The 22,488-nt window shown below is 42.5% G+C and overlaps 1 long non-coding RNA gene across 2 annotated transcripts; it reads left to right on the forward strand.

Annotated features, from left to right (window-relative positions):
• The first annotated feature begins 17,050 nt into the window (after nucleotides 1–17,050).
• Nucleotides 17,051–19,187, forward strand: LOC111840404 (uncharacterized). Of its 2 annotated transcripts, none has more exons than XR_011990191.1 (4): nucleotides 17,051–17,097; nucleotides 17,671–17,730; nucleotides 18,006–18,092; nucleotides 18,419–19,187. It is a non-coding gene; the product is annotated as an uncharacterized lncRNA (long non-coding RNA). The 2 variants fall into 2 exon arrangements; XR_011990192.1 differs by lacking the exon at nucleotides 17,051–17,097 and adding an exon at nucleotides 17,219–17,351.
• The last annotated feature ends 3,301 nt before the right edge of the window (nucleotides 19,188–22,488 follow it).

Raw genomic sequence — 22,488 nt, forward strand, 5'->3', positions numbered from 1 at the left:
CAATTTGCAGTCTGGACGCGAAAAGGTGAACGTCTCCTGCTCTGACTGCAGCTGGGCGGGGCTGCTGCGTGAGGACTGGCCGCCTGTGAATGCTTTGGGACGTAAGGGGAGCCCACGGCAGCACCCGCTGCTCGGTGAGGAGATTAATGGTGCGTTCGATTATTTCTCTCCAAGTCGGAACTCGGATGAAAACGTCACGATACGTCACGAAAAACATCACTTCCCGTCGGAAACACGCCCCTTTTATGACGTTGAAGTTGGATAAGATTTTGTCGTAATTTCAACATGGCGACTTGGTTTGTTTGTAGTTTATTTACTGTTCGAAAAAAGAATATCGCTATGAATGTACTAAAATATTTTATAAAGCTTTTAATGTGGTTTGACTAGTTCGTGTTTCTTGTTTGTCTCTCGGAAAAATCTAAATTTCTCCATTTTCTTCATTTGGAAAACTCCAAATCTGCTAAAATATAAAGCAACAACACACAGCAACGTGTTCATGGAGGCAGCCATGTTTGTTCCGAGATGTGGGTAGCTCGAACGGGAGATTGTCGGACGTGATGTCACTCAACTCGGAATTTCCGAGTTCCGAGAGAAAAACGAACGCACCATAAGAACGGTACGTGCTTCCACGTCAGAGTCTCCAAAAGTCTCCAATAACACTAGAAAAAGTCGCTAGATTTGTCGCTAGTTGCTTTTTTGAAAACGAGTCGCCAGAGAGGTCTAAAAACTCGCTAAATATAGCGACCAAGTCGCTAAGTTGGCAACACTGGCCTCAACTGTTAGTTTTAATTTTGGGCTGTCAGTCAGGGGCGGTCACTGATGATGTAATTTGGCGCCGGTACCATTTTTTTACGCCAGTGGAAAACCGACATGAAAGAAGTACCAAACTTTCGGCACTTTATAGAAGTACCGAAAGTACGGTACCTGGTGCGGTGGAAAAACGCCCTAAATATTCACTGTAATAATGTGATTATAAGCAGGACAAAGACTGTTAGTGCAGATAAAATGCCCTTGTCTTTTTCATTTGATTTTCTGTGAGTCCTGCAATTGATCTTATTGGGGTCATTTCAGCAGCACAGGTGGTTATGTGAGCAGACAGCCGGGATGCCATCAGTCATTTCTGTGTGTACAGACAGAGGGGTCTAAACACCCAGCTTCATGTGCTACTGGGGCAGGTCTCTGTTTATCAGGGGTCAAGATTAGCCTCAAGCCCAGTTCATACTTCACTTTTCCTTTTAGGCTCAGCAGTTTGTGTTCATGCTATATTGGTGGATGCATGCAGCAGTGATATTCCACCAGACCCAGAAAGAGCAGATATGTTGCAACAAACACAAAAGCAGTATAGTGAAATGGGTAAACTTTTTACGAATAGTTTTAAAGTTTTTAGTAGAGACTTGGGCAGAATAGAATGCTTTTGAAAAGACCATATATAATGTCTGGACAGTATAAATTATCTGCACAGTGAAAATGTAAAAATAGATACGCGGATACCTCCTCACCTCTTACAACAATTCTTCTTCCTCTGCTATTTTTTGTTTGCCCTGTGAAAGTCAGTGCTGCCACTTACTGGAGAGACCTAGTCAGTTATCTTGCACAAGCGCAGTCGACGTGCACCAATGTGCATGATCTCCACCGAACAAAAAATCTGGGATAAACATGCATCATCCACAGCCATCTGGCGTAAACCCTTGATGACGAAATTTATGTCACCTCACCCTGTTTGTTACTGATAGTATGAATTGGCCTTCAGGGGTCGAGATTAGACCTGGTTGTCTTTCACTCTGCAGCAGGTTTGGAGAGCTAGTTAACCTCTAGCTGGTAGAGACCGGGGGCAGCGTGGGGGCCTCACACCTCCAGGCTTGTGGTTTTGCTATCTGGCCTAGCTCTCTGTGTAGAGTTTGCATGTTCTTCCTGTATCTTTACTGGTTTCCTTTGAACTCGGGTTTCACATCTAAAGATACATGGTCCAGTTGAATTGGTGCCTCTAAAAGTGCCCATAGTGACTGCGTGTAATCGCTATGCTAATATGTTTTGATGATCAATGTACCTTGTACCAGGTTATTCATAATACAGATTAAATATCTAAATATTCACTGTAATACTGTGATGTCTTTCTTTAGTAATCAAGCAGGACAAAGACTGTTAGTGCAGATAAAATATCCTTGTCTTTTTCATTTGATTTTCTGTGAGTCCTACCATTGATCTTACTGAGGTCATTTCAGCAGCACAGGTGGTTCTGTGAGCAGACAGCCGGGATGCCATCAGTCATTTCTGTGTGTACAGACAGAGGGGTCTAAACACCCAGCTTCATGTGCTACTGGGGCAGGTCTCTGTTTATCTGCGTCAAGATCAGCCTCAAGCCCAGTTCATACTTCACTTTTCCATGTGGACTTTCAGGGTCAGCAGTGTGTGTTCATGCTATATTGGTGGATGCATACAGCAGTGATATTCCACCAGACCAGGAGAGGGCAGATGTGATGCAACAAACACAAAAGCAGTGTAATGAAATGGGTAAACTTTTTACGAATAGTTTTAAAGTTTTTAGTAGAGGCTTGGGCAGAATAGTGTAAGTTTTGAAAATACCATATACCACATATGTCTGGACAGTTTGAATTATCTGGACGGTAAAAATGCAAAAAAAAAAGAATATATATGCGTATACATCCCCTACATCAATGCTTCTTCCTCTGTTCTGTCTTGGTTTACCTCATTTCTGTGAAGTTCAGTACTGCCACCTATTGGAAACACCTAGTCACGTACAGTATCTTGCACAAGTGCAGACGACGTGCACCTATGTGCAAGATCTCCGATAGACAAAAAAAAATCTGGGCTACACATGCATTTTCCGCAGCCATGTGACATACACCCCTGATGACAAAATTGATATTACCTCACCCTGTGCATAACCAGAAGTGCATGGAGAAAAGTGATGTTTCAATTGGCCTTCAGGGGTGGAGATTAGACCTGGTTGTCTTTCATTCTGCAGCAGGTTTGGAGAGCTACTGTAGTTAACCTCTAGCTGGTAGAGACTGGGGGCAGCGTGGGGGCCTCACACCTCCTGGCTTGTGGTTTTGGTATCTGGTGCAGCTCTCTGTGGGCAGTTTGCATGTTATTCCTGTATCTGCACTGGTTTCCTCTGAGTTCTCTGGTTTCCTCCCACAGTCCAAAGACATGTGGTTCAGGTGAATTAGTGACTCTATAAATGCCCATAATGACTGTGTGTGTTTGCCCTGTGACAGACTGGCATCCTGTCCTGGCTGTTCCCCTGCCTTGTGCCCTGTGACAGACTGGCATCCTGTCTTGGCTGTTCCCCTGCCTTGTGCCCTGTGACAGACTGGCATCCTGTCCTGGCTGTTCCCCTGCCTTGTGCCCTGTGACAGACTGGCATCCTGTCCTGGCTGTTCCCCTGCCTTGTGCCCTGTGACAGACTGGCATCCTGTCCTGGCTGTTCCCCTGCCTTGTGCCCTGTGACAGACTGGCATCCTGTCCTGGCTGTTCCCCTGCCTTGTGCCCTGTGCTGCCTCAGACCAGCTCCATGCTCCCTGTACTGTACTGACCCTATACTGAATAAACATGTGGAAGAAAGGACCTGGTTTCCTCTCTGACCCTAAAACAGTGCTGCCCAAATGGCAAACTCTAGACTGAAACGCAATTCAATCCAGCCCCCCCCCCCCATCCCTGGTCAGTAAATGATGTGGACCTTGGCTCTGTGCCCCTGATGGGAATGATAGCTGAGTGCCCCTCCCCTACAACACACCTGCTTTGTTTTCCTGTGTCTTTCCCTTGTTCTTATGGCAAAATGACAGTCTTGCTGTTTTACCTCCTCACTGTCCTCTTAAACCCATCTCTCTGTGCCATGACTCCTGGTACAAGTGTTACACAAACTGATAATATATAATATTAACCAGAGATACTGTGATGCTGAAAATGTGAATTCAGTTGGTTGTTTTCCCCACAGGTGCTGACAGTGTGTCCTCAGTGGGATCGGTGTCTGTACAGAGTGGAGGATCTGTCACCATCCCATGTTCCTATGAAGACAGTTATAAAACACATGTGAAATACTGGTGCAGAGAGGGTTCAGGTTCAGTATGCCCTAATTCCTCAAGGAGAAGTGATAAAGTGTCAATCAGAGATGATCCTGATCAGCGAGTCTTCACTGCGACCATGAACAATCTGACAACACGGGACTCTGGTTACTACCAATGTCGTGTGGAGACCAGCATTCCAGCTACAGGAACATGGGTTTACCTGTTAGTCACTGAGGGTAAGATGTCTGTACTGCAGACTGTAGCCAATGAGATGCACAGTATGTAACATGTCATTCAGTCAGAAAGGACATTAACACAAACACAGGAGAAAATATTTTAATATATAAGATGGACCAAATTTTACTTTTGATCAACAGCATAAATGAGACCTGGGAGAAATAACAGTGTCAGTTTAAATGGGCTTTCAGGGGGTTAAATATGATATGTTAAGAAATGTTCTTTAGTGTAAGAGAATTTTAATTAAATTCATAAATTTCATAGAAAACATAAATATATAAATTAGTGTACCATAAAAGAGCATCAGTTTGGCTGTCAGTTCCTGTTGTTTGGCATATATATGTACATTTAAATAACTGCAGGTTTTTGCAGGTTAATTTTATACTAAAGAATCAGTTAATTATTCATTCAACTGTTTTATTTTTGCAAATACAGTGATAGTAAATAAAACATCTAATGAAAACAAATTGTTGCACTGGGGGGCCCATCGGACAGCGAGGCAGCATGTTGGGCTGGTGCCAGCAGTGTAAATAGTGTAAATAGCTCTGTGTATTTACCATGTATTGTGTTGTGTGTCTGTTGTGAGTATGACTGGCATACTTCAGGAAACCCCATCTTTCTTCCCTTCCTGCGCTTATCTGTGACTCTGGTACCTGTGCCACACTGGTGTCAGACCTGAGGATAAAGGTGACAGAGCTCAGCAGGGAGCGGCATGACGTGGGGACACGGCCGACCGCGGTGAAGACCCCCCTATAGCTGCCCCAGTACAATGGGAAATGGCCCCTGGAACCCTCCCTCATACAGGTCCGGCTGGTGGTGCGGCTCAATCACTGGTCCCCAAGACGGGGGGGCACCTGGTGATGTTGCTGGAAGGGGGGGTACTGCCAGCTCTCTGAAGCAGAGCCCTAATCACCGCGCTGGAGCGGCGCTTCGGCCTGGAACAGTCTGAGGGGAAGATGAGGGAGCAGCTTGGGGACCGACAGCAGCACACTGCCGAAAATCTGGGGGATTCGCAGCCGACCTGGAAGACTGTGCACTGGGGCTACCCTCACTTCCCCAGGGTGGTGCAGGACGAGCTGGTCCTCCATGCTTTCCTGTAGGTGCTCTCCCCAGAGTGGCTGCACCAGTGTGTGCCTGCTGAAGCCAGCCGTACTGGGAACAGGCAGAGGAGGCTGAGGAAGTCCTGGGCATGGTGTCTTGTCCAACTCGGAGCTGGGCCTGTACCGTGGAGAGCGTCAATCGTGCCTCGCCAGCAATCTTGCCCCCAGTACCACACTGTCTCTCTGCTGCAGGAAGCCCGAGCAAATCGCCTGTAACTGCCCCACTCCAATGCCGCACCCTCACCCTGGACAACAACCAGGACACGCCGGATGTGTGGTGCCACTCGCAACATATGCCAGTCCAACCTCTATAGCTGCACCCTTTGGGTGCACAGCCATGGGGGAGAGGGGGGGCAGCTGGAAACCATGCTGACAGGACACATGGTGGTGCAATGGTCTGGATGGCCAACATTGCTCATCCCTGCACCATTGGATATTACTTACTGGTAGAGCTAGGGGCCGCCGTCGATCTGCTGGGGGCAGCCCTCTGCTTTGGGCATCCATGTGGTGGTCCTCCAGCATGAGAGCGGTGGTCAGTGGTGGCCAGGGGCAGCTAGCACCAGCAATGGGGGAAGAAAGGAGGAGAGACGTCCTCACGATGCGGGAAAAGAGCTGCCCACAGCTCCTGAGGGAAAGTCTCCACCAGCGATATGACGATAACTCCAGCTGGACTCCGCTGAACGGCAGCACTGCAGCAGGACCGTCTCCCTAGACAGTGCAGGCTGTCCAGCAACAGTGACTGTACAGCAATCTGCCCTGTCCATCCATCTGCATCTGCTCCAACTGCTTCTGGTGAAGCAACAAGTGGCAGAGCAGGAGATCCAAGAAGAGGCAGAGACAGGAGTCATCAAGCCTTCCCACAGTCTGTAGGCGGCACAGACAGACCTTGTCACCAAAAAGGATGAGTCATGTTGCTTTTGCTTCAACTAGCAACCATTGAATGCAGTGACAAGGAAGGACTCCTGTTTGCTTCCATGTATCACTTGGTCAACATGGTTCAGCTCCTTAGACCTCTGGAGTGGCTACTGGCAGGTCGAACTGTCCCCAGAGACCCACCCCAAGACCACCATCGGTCACAGGCTATGACACTTCTGGTCAATTTCATTCAGCCTGTGTAACAGCCTGGCCGCCTTCGAGAGGCTAAGGGAGCATGTCCCAGCTCACCTGGACCTAGTGCGGCATCAGTATGGATGATCTGCTGCTCTACACCGCTGATTATCCCGGGACATTGTGGAACTTAAAGACAGTGTTTGCAGGGATCCTCTGGGAGGGATGTGGCTGAACCCCTGGAAGTCCTCCCTCCTCCAATGCATGATGCACTTCCAGGGCCACGTCATCAGGGGGAGGGTGTGGCCACTGACCCGCAGAAGACGGCAGCTGTGTGAGACTGGCCCCCTGCACAGACTGTAGCAGAGCTGTACAGCTTCCTGGGGATAGTGTCATATTACCAACACTCTGTTAAGGACTTCACCAGCATGACAAACACAATGCACCATCTTACAGAGAAGGGAAGTGGTTTTGCGTGGATGGATGCCTGAGCCATGGCTTTTAACCAGCTCCGCGTGGCCCTCACCGATGTTCCCATGCTAGAGTACCTGGACCCTCATCTCCTTTTCATTCTGGACATGGACGCTAGCAATGAGGGGCTGGGTGCTGTTCTATCACAGGCAGGTCCTGAAGGGGAGCACGTAGTTTCATATTTCAGCTAAATGCTAAATAGGCAGGAGTACAAGTATCACGTAACCTGAAAAACCTCACATTCACTAAAATCATGTACTAAAATAGACATATCCAATGGGAAAAACAGGGTTATGGGAATGCGACTCCAAAGCTTGGTAACTTATGCTAAACAAAATTAATTAAATAATAAAAGCAGTGATACCAGTGGCCAATAATGTAATTATATGCATTTAAAAAAAGAAATAATAACAATATATTAATAAATTTTATATCTGAAACATTTCCTATTGGTCTTATGAGTATCATGAGAATTGCCTAGTAACTGCTTCACCTGAACGTGCTGAACTCGCTAACTTGTAGATTGCCGAAGGTCAGGAGTAGTGAGTCACAGCTCCCATGTGCACACAGCACTAATGATGGGCAGATGACAACTTTGTTTTAAATATAACCCAATCTGCCATCATTGCATTCACGTCGCTTTTGGCCTGTAGGAGAATCTGGCTGCCCTGGGAATCTCCCACTCCTCCATCTGCTGCTGCTTGGCTGGAAGACATAACTCACTTCCTAAAGCTAGAAAAGATTAAATGTAGGCTGAGGGGTCTGTGAAAAAGCTCTACTCCAGATGGGAACCTTTCTTGTCGTACTTTGAGATTCTTAGGGAACAACCCACTGGGTGAGGGTCTCTGACTGTAACTGGAGGACCCCCCCCCCCCCTTTTTTGGACATTAATATGATTACCTCACAGCAGTGAGTGTTTTCTGAACCATCTGACGTGTGTCTGTGCCTTGGAAGAGTGTTGGGTGTGACTGGGACAGTGTGTGTTTGTATTTGTGAAATGTTGCATTGTGACACATCAACTGCCAAGGTCCTTTCGGGTCGGGTGAGAGGAAGGGAAACCCTTCAATTAAAACAACAAATACATCTTCATTAATATACAACAATGGCAGAAATTGGGCACTCTAAAAAAGAATGTATTGGGTCTACTCAAAAAGGTGTGTTAACTATTTGCATTGATCTTTTTAAGTTGTCCCAACTTAACTGTCCCAATTCAGTATTATTAAGTAATTGTTACTAAACTATCATCATTACACCAACAGAAATCATTAAATACACTAAAAGCTATATTAAGTCGAATCTACTCGATATTCAGTGGGCACTATTTGAATTTTCATATTGGTTGTACTTAATGCATGTGTTAGTTACACCATTAAATCAAGTACAATAAACATGTTTTTCCTTCTATATCCAAAAGCTAAATTGAGTAATACCTACTTAATATTAATTCAATATTCATTGAAATATTAAGTTACCTCATCATTCAAATAAAGTTGCTCTACCTTATTTTTTTTTGTTGTTTTCTACTCAGAAATGTCCATGCAAATAGTTAACACACTTGCTTTAGTATTAGTACCTTGTTTTACTTAAGTAAGCGGAAATAAAAAACAAGAACCGCATTTCACAATTCAACATTTTAATAAATGTTAAATAATAATAATCACTTCATTAATCCCCATGGGGCCTGGAAGAACTAAGAATTGGATCGCTGAACAAATTTTAATAATTTGCAGAGTGAAGTAATGTAACCTACAGTAGACTGGTACTGTCTCTGTGTTAATATGTGTATAAATGTTGTAAGAGGGAATGAGAATTAATCAGCTTGGTGATTTTCATACTGTCCCTGCAGGTGTGTCCGCAGTGAGCAGGGTGACTGTACAGAGTGGAGGATCTGTCACCACGCCATGTTTCTATGAGAGAGTATATCAACAACATGTGAAATACTGGTGCAAAGGGAATGACTTGAGTTCATGTAATCTCATAGTACGTACTAATTCTAGAAAGATAAGCAGTGAAATGTCAATCAGTGATGATCCCACAAAGCAAGTCTTCACTGTGACCGTCAACAATCTGACAGCTGGGGACTCTGGTTACTACTGGTGTGGTGTGGAGATCAGTGGAGGTTCAGCTGTGGGAACACGGATTTACCTGTCAGTCACTGAGGGTAAGATGTCTGTACTGCAGACTGTAGCCAATGAGCTGCACAGTATGTAACATGTCATTCAGTCAGAAATGAAGGGCATCAATACAAACACAGGAGAAAAAAATTCACAAAATATACTGTTTTATTATTTTAAAACTTCATTGCGGACTTCTTGGTTGAGCATGGAGTGAGCAGGTATACAGGTAATTACTTTTTAATGCCGCCCTCAGTTTGATTTGTTTTAAAGTTTTGATTGTATGAGGAATGCTTTGGAAGTTTTTCGCTTTATAATGCCTGTGATCTACCTCATCTGGGGAAGAAGATCTATGTTTTGGGGGTTAAATGTTTTTTCTTGTTCTTATAAGGGGATGGTTATTACCATGACAGTGTCTCCTTTTCAGTGTTATGAAAGGAACAAACTTATTTTCATTGCATGTGCTCACATGCAGCTTGTACCCTCACATTGTATTGAGTCACATGCTATGAATGTCTTTTATTATTGCTAATGTAGGTGTTTCTGTAGGAGGCCATCATGTGAGGTTTATATCTTGAAATGTAAATCCATGGGCGTAATGCTTAATGGACTTGCTACAATAAATAACATTTTCTCTCATTTAAAATGATTAGAAGCAGACATACTATTTTTACAAGAAACACATTTATGATTGGAAGATCATGACAGACTCCGTAAAATATGGGTTAGTCAAATTTTTCATTCTAGATTTAATAGCAGATACAGGGGTGAGGAAATACTAATTGGCAAAAGAATTCAGCTTACACTGTCTGATGTAATCAGTGACCCGATTGGCTGTTTTACTATAGTTTCTGGATCTCATTTTCATTAGCTTGTGGTCTTGCCCCTAATGGGAGGAGGTACACTTGCCAAATAATGTTTTGTCATTTATAGCTAATGTGAATACACATCAGCTCATCTTTTCAGGAGATCTGAATTGTGTCATTGACCCTCTGCTTGATAGGTCTAGTTTTACTGGAGCCCTGCTCTGTTATGGCAAAGACCTTCTCAATGTTCATGCAGCAAAATGGTTATGTGGACCCACGGAGATTTTTGACCCCATCGACTGGGCAGTTCTCTTCTTTTTCTTTATTTTCTTTTCTTCTCCCTTATTACAATGGTTAGACAGAATTAATATACTGCTGTAGTTATATCAGATCACTCACCTGTGATACTAGACCTTTGTTTTCCATTAAACATTTTAGAATGACCTCTGAGGAGACTTAACCCCCTTCTGCTTTCTAATGAGAAATTCTGCAGTTTCGTATCAATTAACATAATGTAAACAAGGTTGGTATAGTGTCGTGTCCTTTGGGAGTTGAACTCACCCAGAAGATGAGGGTCGTTGGCTCATGAGAGGTGAATTGAAGAAACTGGACTCACTTATCCACTCTGGTGGTATTTTTAATAACGCTGTTTTCTGGAGGTTACAACCAGGCTACCAAAGGTACTCATATTGACTACGTTCTCAATCAAAAACCCTCTGAGTAACAACAATTAGCTCAGTTAAACAATTAACTTTTATTCCTCTCTTTACACCTCAGAATTTCCCTCAGATACAATGAATGTGGAACATTTTTAGATAATTTGGAAATGCCAACTCTTTAAGCTAATGATGCGGAAGAGTTAGATCAAGCTCTTGGTCCGGAAGAAATGAATAGTGCTACTACGGCAGTGCAGAGTGATACAAGCCCAGGTCCTCGTGGCCGTCCAGTAGAATTAGAAAATTTAAAGATAAGCTCACACCAGTTCTTCTAGAACAGGGGTGCCCAGACAGAGTAATTCTCAATCGATCTCGAAGTGCGTCGCAAGTGGCAATTTGGAGAGGCATTTCAAAACGATGCACAAAAGCTACGAGACCGAGTTCCCTGTTAAAACAGCCATACGCAGCCGAAAAGTGCAAGAACTGAAAAGCAGTTAGCAGCACAGCAGTCAATTTTTACCAAGCCGATCACCAAAAGTCAGGCTGCAACGACAGCTTCCCAGTGCCAGCGGTCCCAGTCAGGTAGAGATATACATTTTTTTACACTTTTTCAATTTGGAGAATTACCTGGATGTGCTGTGTGCATGTTAACTATGTAGAAAGGAAATAACTTGAGTAATAATAGAGTAATAGCTATGGCTCCCTAATTGAACTGATAAATCTTGGTACACTGGCCAATTGAAAAGTAGATCTTGAAAAGGTTGGACACCCCTGTTCTAGAAGTATTTTGGAAAATGGTTCCTTACCCCCAACCCTTTCATAAGCGTCTATTTCACTTCTTCTTAAAAAGGACAAGGACCCAACTCAATGTGGTTCATACTGCACCATTTGACTACTGAATATGGGTGTAACACTTCTGGCAAAAGTACTGGCATGCCATTTAGAGTGCCCCCTCCGCAAGATAATCTCAGAGGGCCAAACGGGTTTTATTAAAAAACATCATTCCTTTTCAGGTCAAGTCAAGTCAAGTAGGTTTATTTGTCATTTCAACTATATACACAGTATGCAGTGAAACTAAATATTGTTCCTCCAGGACCAAGGTGCACAAAAATGGACCATAACAAGACAGGACTACACAAGAGCAATATACAGGACAAGATAACATACAGTGCAGTCGACAGTAGTAACCATGCTGGTCTGAAATACATATTTGAATAAATAGTGTTATTGCAGATACAGAATTTATGACTTATACTGTATTTTAGCAGCAAGACGGCAATAAATAGGGAATAAAAGTGCAAACAGTAGTAGCAGCAGGACAGAGAGTGTCCAGTATATAACAAATAAAATTGCATATGAAATAGTTTGTAATTCAGTTTTGATTTGAGTCTGACAGCTTGAGGGAAGAAACTGTTTCCCATCCTGGCAGTGAAGGCCTGTATGCTATGGAACCTTTTGCCAGAGGGAAGGAAGGAGATGAGGGTCTGGGATGGGTGTTTGGGGTCATTCACAATGGTGATGGCTGGGGGAGGGGTGCACTCTCCTTAGTCTCTGCAGGATGTTGAGATGCGTTGATGGAGCTGGTGTTGAGGGTCCATGTGAGGTTCTCCTCAATGCCAAGGAACTTGGTGCTCTGGACGATCTCCTCTGAGGATCCATTGATATTCAGTGGAGGGTGGTCACGGCGTGCCCTTCTGAAGTGAACAACCATTTCCTTTGTCTTCTCCACATCCAAAGAGAGGTTGTTGGTTCCACACCAGTCCATTGGCCGTTACACCTCTTCCCTTTATGCGACCTCCTTGTTGTCACTGATCAAATCCACCAAGGTTGTGTCATCAGCGAAATTGATGATGTGGTTTGCGCTGTGCATTGCTGCACAGTCATGGCTAAGCAGAAGGCCCAGAGGGGGCCCCTGTGCTCAGCTTGGTGATACTGGAGATGTTCCTGCTGATCCAGACTGACTCAGGTCTCTCAGGAAGTACAGGATCCAGTTGCAGAGGGAGGTGTTCAGGCCCAGTAGTTTCAGCTTTCCTGTCAGCTGCTGAGGAATGATTGTGTTGAATGCTGAACAGCAAACTCACATAAGTGTCCTTTTTGTCCAGGTGGGTGAGGGCCAGGTGGAGGGGGGTGGTGATGACATCATCTGATGAGCGGTTGAGAAGATATACAAACTGCCAGGGTTCCAGTAAAGGGAGCATCTGTGATTTTATGTAGCTCATGACGAGCCTCTCGAAGCACCTCATGATGATGGGTGTAACGGAACGGTAGTTATTGAGGCAGGACACAAGACTTCTTTGGCACGGAGATGATGGTGGTGGGTTTGAAGCATGTTGGAACGACAGTGGGGCTCAGAGAGATATTGAAGATGTCTGTAAGGACATCTGCCAGCTGGTCTACACATCCCCTGATCACACAACCCTTTTTTTTCATAATTGCAGTTGAGTCTCTTTCATGCTATTCCAAGGCATTAGGAGAGGGGGAATGGAAAACCATAAATCTCTACATGCCGAAGACCTCCTGCATTGTTAGCAACCCTATAGCTAATTCTCCTTCACTTGTGTCATTGTTAGTTTGGAACTTTCTCTGGATATAATCTAAACTTCCAAAAAAGGTGAATGCTTCCCCATTACTAATCTGCCCCTATAGATACGTCAGGAATCATTGTTTCCAGATGGTTTTAGATACTTAGGGATACACATTACCTGCTCTTTCACATCTCTGTTTGAAGCTAAATATATGTCCTAAGTTAGCCAAATGAAGGCTGATTCTGAGAGATGGCAGAGTCTACCCCTTACATTAGCTGGGAGAATACAATAAGTGAAGATGACTGTGCTTCCCGGATTCCTTTATTTATTCCAGTGTTTGCCAGTTTTATTATGTTATTCATTTTTTAATTCAGGAAAACAATCAACCAACCTTCTCCATTTAGGAAAACAAGATCCTTTTCCCAGTCCATGTTATGAAATGTGCCATATACGACCCGCTGGACTGTTCATGCCATTCCAACTTGTTAATTTCTCCTATGAAATAAGGACAGAAAAGAAGGAAAAACCAAATCTTTGCAACATTCTCATTTTCAAAATGCATTTATTGAGTTTTCCTTTTCATCATTCACCATGTGCTGGTAATAAAACACATGCCTCAAACATGCCAACCCATCAAGAAACAGGCCAAGTGAACAGACCTGCAAAAAGGTGTACTACACACAGAACGTTTACTTGTGGTGGGTTGTAAGGTCTGGTGCACCACCTGCATTCCCTCTGTTTTTGTCTGAGGCTGGTGTTGAACACATGGAACATGATCATCACACTTGCCAGAAAAGTTTCAAAACATCCAAAACCTAGTTGTACATGTTCTATAACATCTGAACATTATAACTGATGATGCAAAATTTCTGCCACTAACCAATTCACAGCTTGACAGGTGAATCTTTGCAGCATGTACAGCAACAACCTCAAAACGCGTTGGGGGTCATATTTATTGTGGAAAAAAATCTGGTTAATTCAGTCAGTAATCACTAAATGTCACTGTTACTGGGTCGTATATGGTACAATGGGCTGTAAAGCAAAAAAAAAAATTCTTAACTTTGATGAGTGGGTTGAATGTAAGGCAGAAATAAGAGGAAGGGTCGTATATGACCCTGTGGGTTCCCCAGGGATAAATAAACATGCTGTAAAAGAGCATCAGTTTGGCTGTCAATTACTGATTTTTGACTTATGTAAATTTGAATGAGTGAAAACCAGCAAAGGAGATCTTTGCAGACTAATTTTATACTAATTAATAACTTCATTATCATTTTTTACACTTTTATTTTTGCAAATACAGTGGCAGCTGTGGCTGTTGACTTAAAGTAATAAGTACAAGCCAACAAAGGAGGTTTTTTGTAGACTAATTTTATTTGAATTGATCAGCTTTCATATTTTTGCAAATACGATGGTAGTAAATACAACATTTGTTCAAAACAAATTTTAATATTCTGTAAAGTGAAGTAATGTAACCTAGAGTAGATTGGCACTGACTCTGTATTAATATGTGTATAAATATTGTAAGAGGGCGTGAGAGTTAATCAGCTTGGTAACTTTCATACTGTCCCTGCAGGTGTGTCCACACTGAACACTGTGACTGTACAGATTGGAGGATCTGTCACCATCCCATGTTTCTATGATAACAGATATAAAACAGATGTGAAATACTGGTGCAATGGGAGTGACTGGAGTTCATGTACTGCCATAGTACGCACTGACTATCCACAGATAAGTGATGAAGTGTCAATCAGAGATGATCCTGTTAAGCAAATCTTCAATGTGACCATGATCAATCTGACAACTGGGGACTCTGGTTACTACTGGTGTGGTGTGGAGATCAGCAGAGGTTCAGCTGTGGGAACACGGGTTTACCTGTCAGTCACTTTAGGTAAGATGTCTGTACTGCAGACTGTAGCCAATGAGATGCACAGTATGTAACATGTCATTTAGTCAGAAAAGGAAGGACATTAACACAAACACAGGAGAAAATACATTCAATATCAACATTTTACAAATTTATTGCCAGTTACTGATGTTTGATGGCTATAATTTCGAGTGTCTGTATGAATATACAGAACAATTAACTTTCATATCAGCATTACCTCTAAGGGAGACATCCCATAATACAGGCCTGATGACCTCATCAGATACAGGTCCTGCTCTTTATAAAATACATGAGTGTCTGATCTGTATGTTACATCTGGGAGCTGTACAGAGGCCTCAGGATTCACATATTTCTAGTTTATGATACATTTGTATAATATGATAAATATTACAGATCTGACTATTTTCTCAGTCAAACACCCAGTCAGATGTCTTTCATAATACATCACAGGCATCAGCTTACTGGAAACAGACATACAGCCATAATTATCTTACAGCCATTTATTATGTGTACAAAGTAAAAAATAAAAAAGTAAAATGTAGATTTTTACTGTCATACATTAAAACTATTTTTTTTCTTCAGAGTTCAGACATTTGTAGGGATTAATTGCTACTACTGTAAATGTGTACAGACTGGGTGATTTTCTGCAGGTAGTTTCTAACTGCAGCAAAGGCCAGTCTTACAGTTGCACTCTGCAATAACTGATCCAGTTCCACCATAAATACATTATGATATATTAATAACATTATTTATCCCACCTGCCCAATATCAGTGCCCAATTTTTGGGTACAAACAGGGCAAGGGGCCGTAAAGTGGGGGAAAGTCAGGATGATTTAAAATTATTAACTTAATCAGATTGGTCTGGGCTGGGGGCCCAATCTGACATGCTTTCATGGGGCCCAAAATCTCTGTTCGCACCCCAGGAACAGGGTTGTTTATTTTTTATGTAACAATCCTTTCTCTTGTTTCCATTTTTGGCAGATGATGATGAAGGAGGGAATAATGAAAAACAGAGGTAAGCATTCAGCAGCACTTACAGCAGTGTGGTGTCCAGCTATGAGCATCTACCTGATCACACAGTGATGGGAAACTTCTGTTATTTTATGGGAACATTGTTTTTCTTTGTTTCATAATTATAATTTGCCTGTGATGGCATCACATCCAGGGTGAGCCCCTGCTTTGTGCCCTATGCTGCTGGGGAAAGGCTGCAGGCCAGTTTGGAAGATGGAGTGATGAATGGATGGATTGTACAAAATAATATAGCATGTTTTTAATAACCATAGTAAAACTGGCAGTTAAAATTCTCTGGCTGTTTTCATGCTCTATGTTAATGTCTCCTGTTCCTCACATGTATCCTGTGTAATAGTACAGATGAGGATGTAGTATGTTGCTATAAAGCATGTGAGACTTTACTGTTCAAATCCACCCACTTATTCAGCACCTTGGTCCAGCTGGCTCTGTATGTAGGACTGGGCTTATTGGTGCTGCTGTTGATCATCCTCATCATCACATGGAAAGTGTGTGACAAACACAGTGAGTATCTGCTGATGCAGACGATGTATAAGTGACCTGACTCTCTGAGCAGTGATGCTTGTCCCTCTGCACTCCTGTAAGCAGCAGCTACAACTTCATGCTTTTATCCTTTTCCAAAGACGGCTGGACAGAGACACATACAGCAGCATTCAGACACACAGGTTATACAGTAACATTAAAACACAAAACATGGTCACAGTCCCTTTGGGAACACAGACTAAAAACAGTGCAGAGCTAAAAAGCACTGTGGGGCAAACAGGACATCAGAGCACAGCAGCCCTGAAGGATCCTTCCTCCATGATCCTGCAGACTTTCCTCTGACCCTCTGAGTCTGTGTCCACCCAGCTGAGCTTATAAAACCCTAAACAAGTTAGTTATTCCAACCAGGCCTGGCTGGGCATCATTAACTGGGTTACCTGTAAGTGTAGGTTGGTAATCAGATTTCACCTGAGATGCCAATGGCTCATATACATTTGTGTAGTTTTATACAGCTGTTAGACTGGGTAACATTTACACACATATGTACATAATAACCAAGAGGAAATGACCATGTGTTTGTTGTACAACAAATTAACAGTATCAGTTGAAAGTGAGTGATGTGATCAGAATAAATTCCTTTGGCTTTATTTCTCATTTCTTTCCTTGAAGAGAAAAAAATGGCAATGAACCAAAATCCAGGAAGCACAGAATTAACAGTGAGTTCGTGTTTAATATGGGGAGAAACTGTAGAAAATTCTGCAAGGTTTTGTCTTTTATAAAAGAATAAAAACAGAAACTAAAGTCTGTTAACAGCCAGTAACTCATTGAGAAGTTTATCTCTGTGAATCAAGCTGATGTGAGGAGTGATTGTGTTGAATGCTGAGTTGTAACTTTGTTCTAGCTTAACCCAGACCATGAATATGCCGTCATAAACAGAACTGGCATCATCAAGGGAGACCCGGCAGAGCAGGTAAAGCACAGAAATAACATACATATGATGGTATTTATGAGTGTAGCTCCTGTCTCTAAACATGTCATGTTATTAGTGTGTGAAGAAACTACATTTTGTGGGGCACATTTTCATAAGCCAGTTTAGATTATTTGCAGTTAAAATATTTTCTAAATGGCAATTAAAAAGAATTAATATTGGACAAAGCTTGTAAAAGTCCAAATTATTAACTGGTATGTCAGAATATCACCAAATTCACAATGACATTTGATGGCTGTCAGTTAAAGAATGGACAGGTGGTTCTGTAGAGATACATGGTCATAATGTGATCCTCTCTCAGGCCTCTGTGGAACCTGGTGCTGATGTCACCTACAGCTCCATTCTCCTGCCAGATCCACAGGTAAGATGGTTTTATGTAAATCAGTGTCCAGCATGAGTGTCACAATGAGAGTAAAACGTGTATCAATAATGTCCTCACTGGGCAGGTACATCTACACTCAGCTGATCTGTCAGATCCATGTGTATCAGAATTAGCTGTAATATACCAAGAAGTACCATGATACCCTGATATTTCACAGTGATTCACATGGGAGGTTTGGGAGTTTATGGATTTGTGGTTTCTGCACAAAGGTTGGTCTTGTACCTCCACTGTAAGCAGCTAAATGCTCTCAGCAGGTGTCCTCTAGATGTTCTTCACACCGACCTGCTGTAACCCCAGCCAGCGATGTGGTCTACAGCTCAGTCGCCCTGAAGCACAGAGAGGTGAGTTTGGACAATCTGCTCTAATATGAACTGTGATAAGTTTAGTCCGTGATGCTTCATATGTGTCGTATGTTTCCTTTGACACCATATACAGCCATTATTACAACATGATTCAAGATGATTATTTGGCTTTAATATTTAAGTGATGAAAATGAAATGAAAAGAGAACTAAAGAGGGTTTCCAAATTAATCTATCAGTCTGATTTCCTGTAGCAGTAACATTAACACACCACACTGCCTGCAATGCTAAGGAAAGTGTTGGTGCTTCAGAAGCTGAAATGATGAATCCAGTAGCAGATGTTAATGCTTATCTGTTCCTTTTCCAGTAGGGGGCAGCAACACAGAGATGCTCCTCTACATGTGGGGAGCTGCTGCTCAGGATGAGAGCTGTGAGGGACACACAGATACTGCAGTGATGGGGAGGGATAATCACAAGAGAGGAGCATCTTACAGTAATGTGAGCTGTATTTAAATGGCATGCAGCACTGTCACGTTCCAGTGTGACAGTAAGAATCAGCTGGTGTGAAACACACATTCATGGCTATTGTGTATTTGAACAGTGATCAATGTGCTGTTTACCTCACTTGTTTGTTGCTTTGAACCAAATGGAATAAATGTAAATGTGAGGTATTATCTTGGTTGTCTGTGAACTGTCACTTTTCATTCATAATTACGGAAAAATATCAGTAGTTATCCTAGTTGATTTGTATAATATAAAATGACTGTTACTGCAATATACATTATTTTGATGTATTTCCCAGTGTCTGTTTGTCTCTTGTGTATATACAGTATGTACCAGTGGGGGTTTACTGAGGTCTATGGACTCTGGCTTTAATTTTACTCTCTTCTTGCGCACTTCACTGCCCCCTGCTGGACAGCTTCACTGTTTCACTGCCTCCCTGCTCTCCTCTGACTGTGGGATTAAAAGCTGCCCTTTTATCATCATATCACATTTCAGGATAAAAGCTTTATTTTTAGCTTTCCACAGAATGTTAGGCTTTTGTTTATTGATAAATGGAGTATTATTGAAAATGCAGACCACAGACTGTGACTCATCATACATAATGTTAATAAAGATGCTTTTCATTAAGCCTGCAGGCTGCAGTGCTGTCTCATGGATGCCTCATGTAACATGGATGCCTCATACTTTCAGGGCTTTGGGTTTGAATTCTTCCCCTGGCTCTTCATCTGCCATTTGTAGGTTTTCTGGTTTCCTCTGTGCTGGAAAAACAGTCAAATACATGGTATGAAGGCAGCAAAGTTTTATTATTAGGTTATTTGATGGATCAAATAAGCCGGGACACTATGTCTGCATACAAGTGTCCACAATTCTTTTCTTACTTCAGTCTCATGTTTATCATTCGATGAGATAAGAACGAAGGTTCGCAGTTACTGTCTTCTCTGTGTCCAACCAAACAGAACCGGTCCGAACCAGCTCTGTAATTACCGGTGTGACCTTCCTCCTGGTCGGCTGCTAAGTGGCCCTCGCCTTTCACACAGACAGACGGTACTTTGTGATCATAGCAAATATTCTCTAAGTAAAAATTTCCAATATGTCTAAATGTATAATTTCCACTACACCTCCCACATACATACTAGCTGAAATATATGTCTGGTTATGATGTTAAACTGCATCCAGCCCTGCAAGCAGTCCTCCAACTTGCAGGGTAAAACACCTGGGGGTTGGTGGAAGTACTGACACTCCAGCCACTGTAAAAACTCCGACCAGACAGACAAGACACTGGGTTCAGGCCTGTTGGGGATCGGAACTGGTGTGGTGCTGAGTCATCACCCGCTGAACGGCGACACTCGGGTCCTAACCTGAGGCGGCCCAGCTGGGTAGGCGTGTGGAATGTCTTGTCTCTCTGGCAGGACGACCCTCTTCCTCTGGTTTCGGGGAGCTTCGTAAACCCCGCGTTTCAGTAGCGGCGCCCTCTGAGGTACACGGACCAGTAGGTTCACCTATTACTGGTCTGGTCGGTCTGATGGCTGCCATACTCAGGGAGCAGATGTTGCTTTGGTGGATTGACTCCTCTCAATGGTGCCTGATGTCACTCCTTTCAATGAGCGTATTATGAGACTCAGATTAAGGCTCTATCTGGGCGCCTTGTCTTAGTGCCGGTCAATTTGACCTCAAATTAATATCACGATTAATTGAAAAATGTATCTCAATTTCAATTAATGAATGATTATTCTGTTTTTGGTTTTTCCCTCATATTTCACTGGCAAAGTTTGTACTGTAAACATGCTCAACTATTAAAGGGCAAATCACTCGAGATGAAAATGTCTTATGAAGAAGGTTGCATTTTAGTTTTAATGTAAAAAGCAAGTTGCATGAAAAAGCATTTCTTGCAAACCAAATAAATTACACTGGAAAGCGGTTGTAGTGAAACTACCTCATGACTATAGTCTGGGCCCGGTGCCCATGGAGGGTAACGATGAGTAAGGCTCAGATGGTACGGAAAAGGGGAATTAGCCACGTGTCACACACTGTGCTGCTCTGTCTACATACATGCCTTGTTGCACAAAGGCCTCTCTGCAGTCATACAAGAACGCCCAAAAGTCTCTGCATCCACCAAGCAATGTAATTATGCTTCCCTGCTAATATTCACTGAAATCCTACATAATAAACACAAACTGGGAGGAAGATTATGGTTTTTTATAGACCTGTGACACAAATGGGCAGTAAGATGAACAGTCTGGCATAATAATTGATTGGTAATTAATATTACGTAAAAATGCTCATGTAAGATTTACTATTGCACTTGGAAAGAAGTTGCAAGTTTTATAGTTTTAGTCACTCAAGTCTGTATTGATTACATGGTAGGACTGAGCATGCATAGCAGGATGTAAAACACTGCTGACATTGTGGAATAGACCTTTGTTAATCTGGTTCACTTGCCCCTGGTTCCCCGTGTAGATGTTTCTTGATTTGTTCTGTTGTTTTTAAGCCCCAGTAACTCAAATCCCGACACCGTCCTGAGACCCATGCTTCTGTGTTCTGTTGTTTCCCAGACTCACATGTCCCTGCTTATTCTGGCCTTTCCTGCTGAAAGCATATTTATTTTTCACTTTTACTTTGTGTTGTTTTGTCTCTGTCCCTGCTTGATCCCCATTTCCCCAAAAAAGAAAAATCCATTCTCCCAGTACACCTGTAAGCAGCTGCCCAATTCCCACACCACAATATTTGCAGATATCCCGTCCACTGACGTTTTCACAACCAGCATGTCTCCACACAGATAAACAGAAGATTTTGACTCCCCTAAACATCCATCCTGTGCTGTTTTTCTTGTTCATGCTGCAGGTTAATTTTCTCTTGTCTATACATGTTACGTGGACAGAGGTGTCTTTTTAGGAATCTTTTTAGAGCACACGTAAAATGAGCATATTTGTTTCAACTGCAAAAAAAAACCCCTGACCGTAAATGGCAAGGCGACAGCTATTTTCCCCCGCAGTGAATATCTACCAAATTTAGATGCTGTAATGAAAGGTCCAGTGACGCCCATTTGTTGAATTATACACTTTAAAATGTTACTTTAGTAAGGTTTGAGTGGACAGCTCCTCAGAACCATGGACAGCAACTAAAGAAATTCAGGAACAAACACTAGGGGGTGCTAGATGGTCCAAGCGAAAATTTGGGTAAAACAAATATATAAACAAAAAATATATGACTTAGGAAATATAACCAAACACACCATCCATCCATCTTTGAACCACTTTTTTTTTTTTTTGGGCTGAAGCCTGTTACAGGCAGTATATTCCAACATTATTAAAGCACTAATACACTTTAGTTGTTACTTATTTTCTTCAACACAGAAAAGTTTAGCATTCAAGGAGAAATATGCAGACATAATAAAAGCCCGGGGTACAAAAAGAAATGCAAATTAGGAATAGGGAATTTTATTGTATGGATAAAAGTATCCCTCAAAGTATCCTGCACACTTCAAAACCACCTTTTGGGATTGTATCTAATCAGCTTTCATTTCCGTTTGTATTTCAAAAGAAAATGCACGTAAGCTCATTATATTTAACCGAAATGTTTAAAGAATTTAACTTTTAAACAAGTATAGACATGGCCCGAGCGAAAAAGAGCAAACACCGTATTTTAAGCACAAAACGACACAAGTCCCAAACTTTTAACTTTTAAACAAGTAGAGACATGCCTGAGCGAAACACCGTATTATAAGCACAAACGGCACAAGACCCGACGAGGCTGAAGTTGGCTACTTATTCGCAGCTACTTATGCGGATTTTTCCGGTCCACCTTAAATGCTTCTATTTTTTTCAGCTATTTTTACAGGCCCCTGCTCTTTCATTTCAAAACGTCCCAAAAATCTGCCATTGCCATCTTATAGTAGGTATAACAGAGTGTAAGTAGACTTATTTTGGTGAATTT

Source organism: Paramormyrops kingsleyae, chromosome 4 (assembly GCF_048594095.1).
Source record: "Paramormyrops kingsleyae isolate MSU_618 chromosome 4, PKINGS_0.4, whole genome shotgun sequence".
In the NCBI taxonomy this organism is placed as follows: Eukaryota; Metazoa; Chordata; class Actinopteri; order Osteoglossiformes; family Mormyridae; genus Paramormyrops; species Paramormyrops kingsleyae.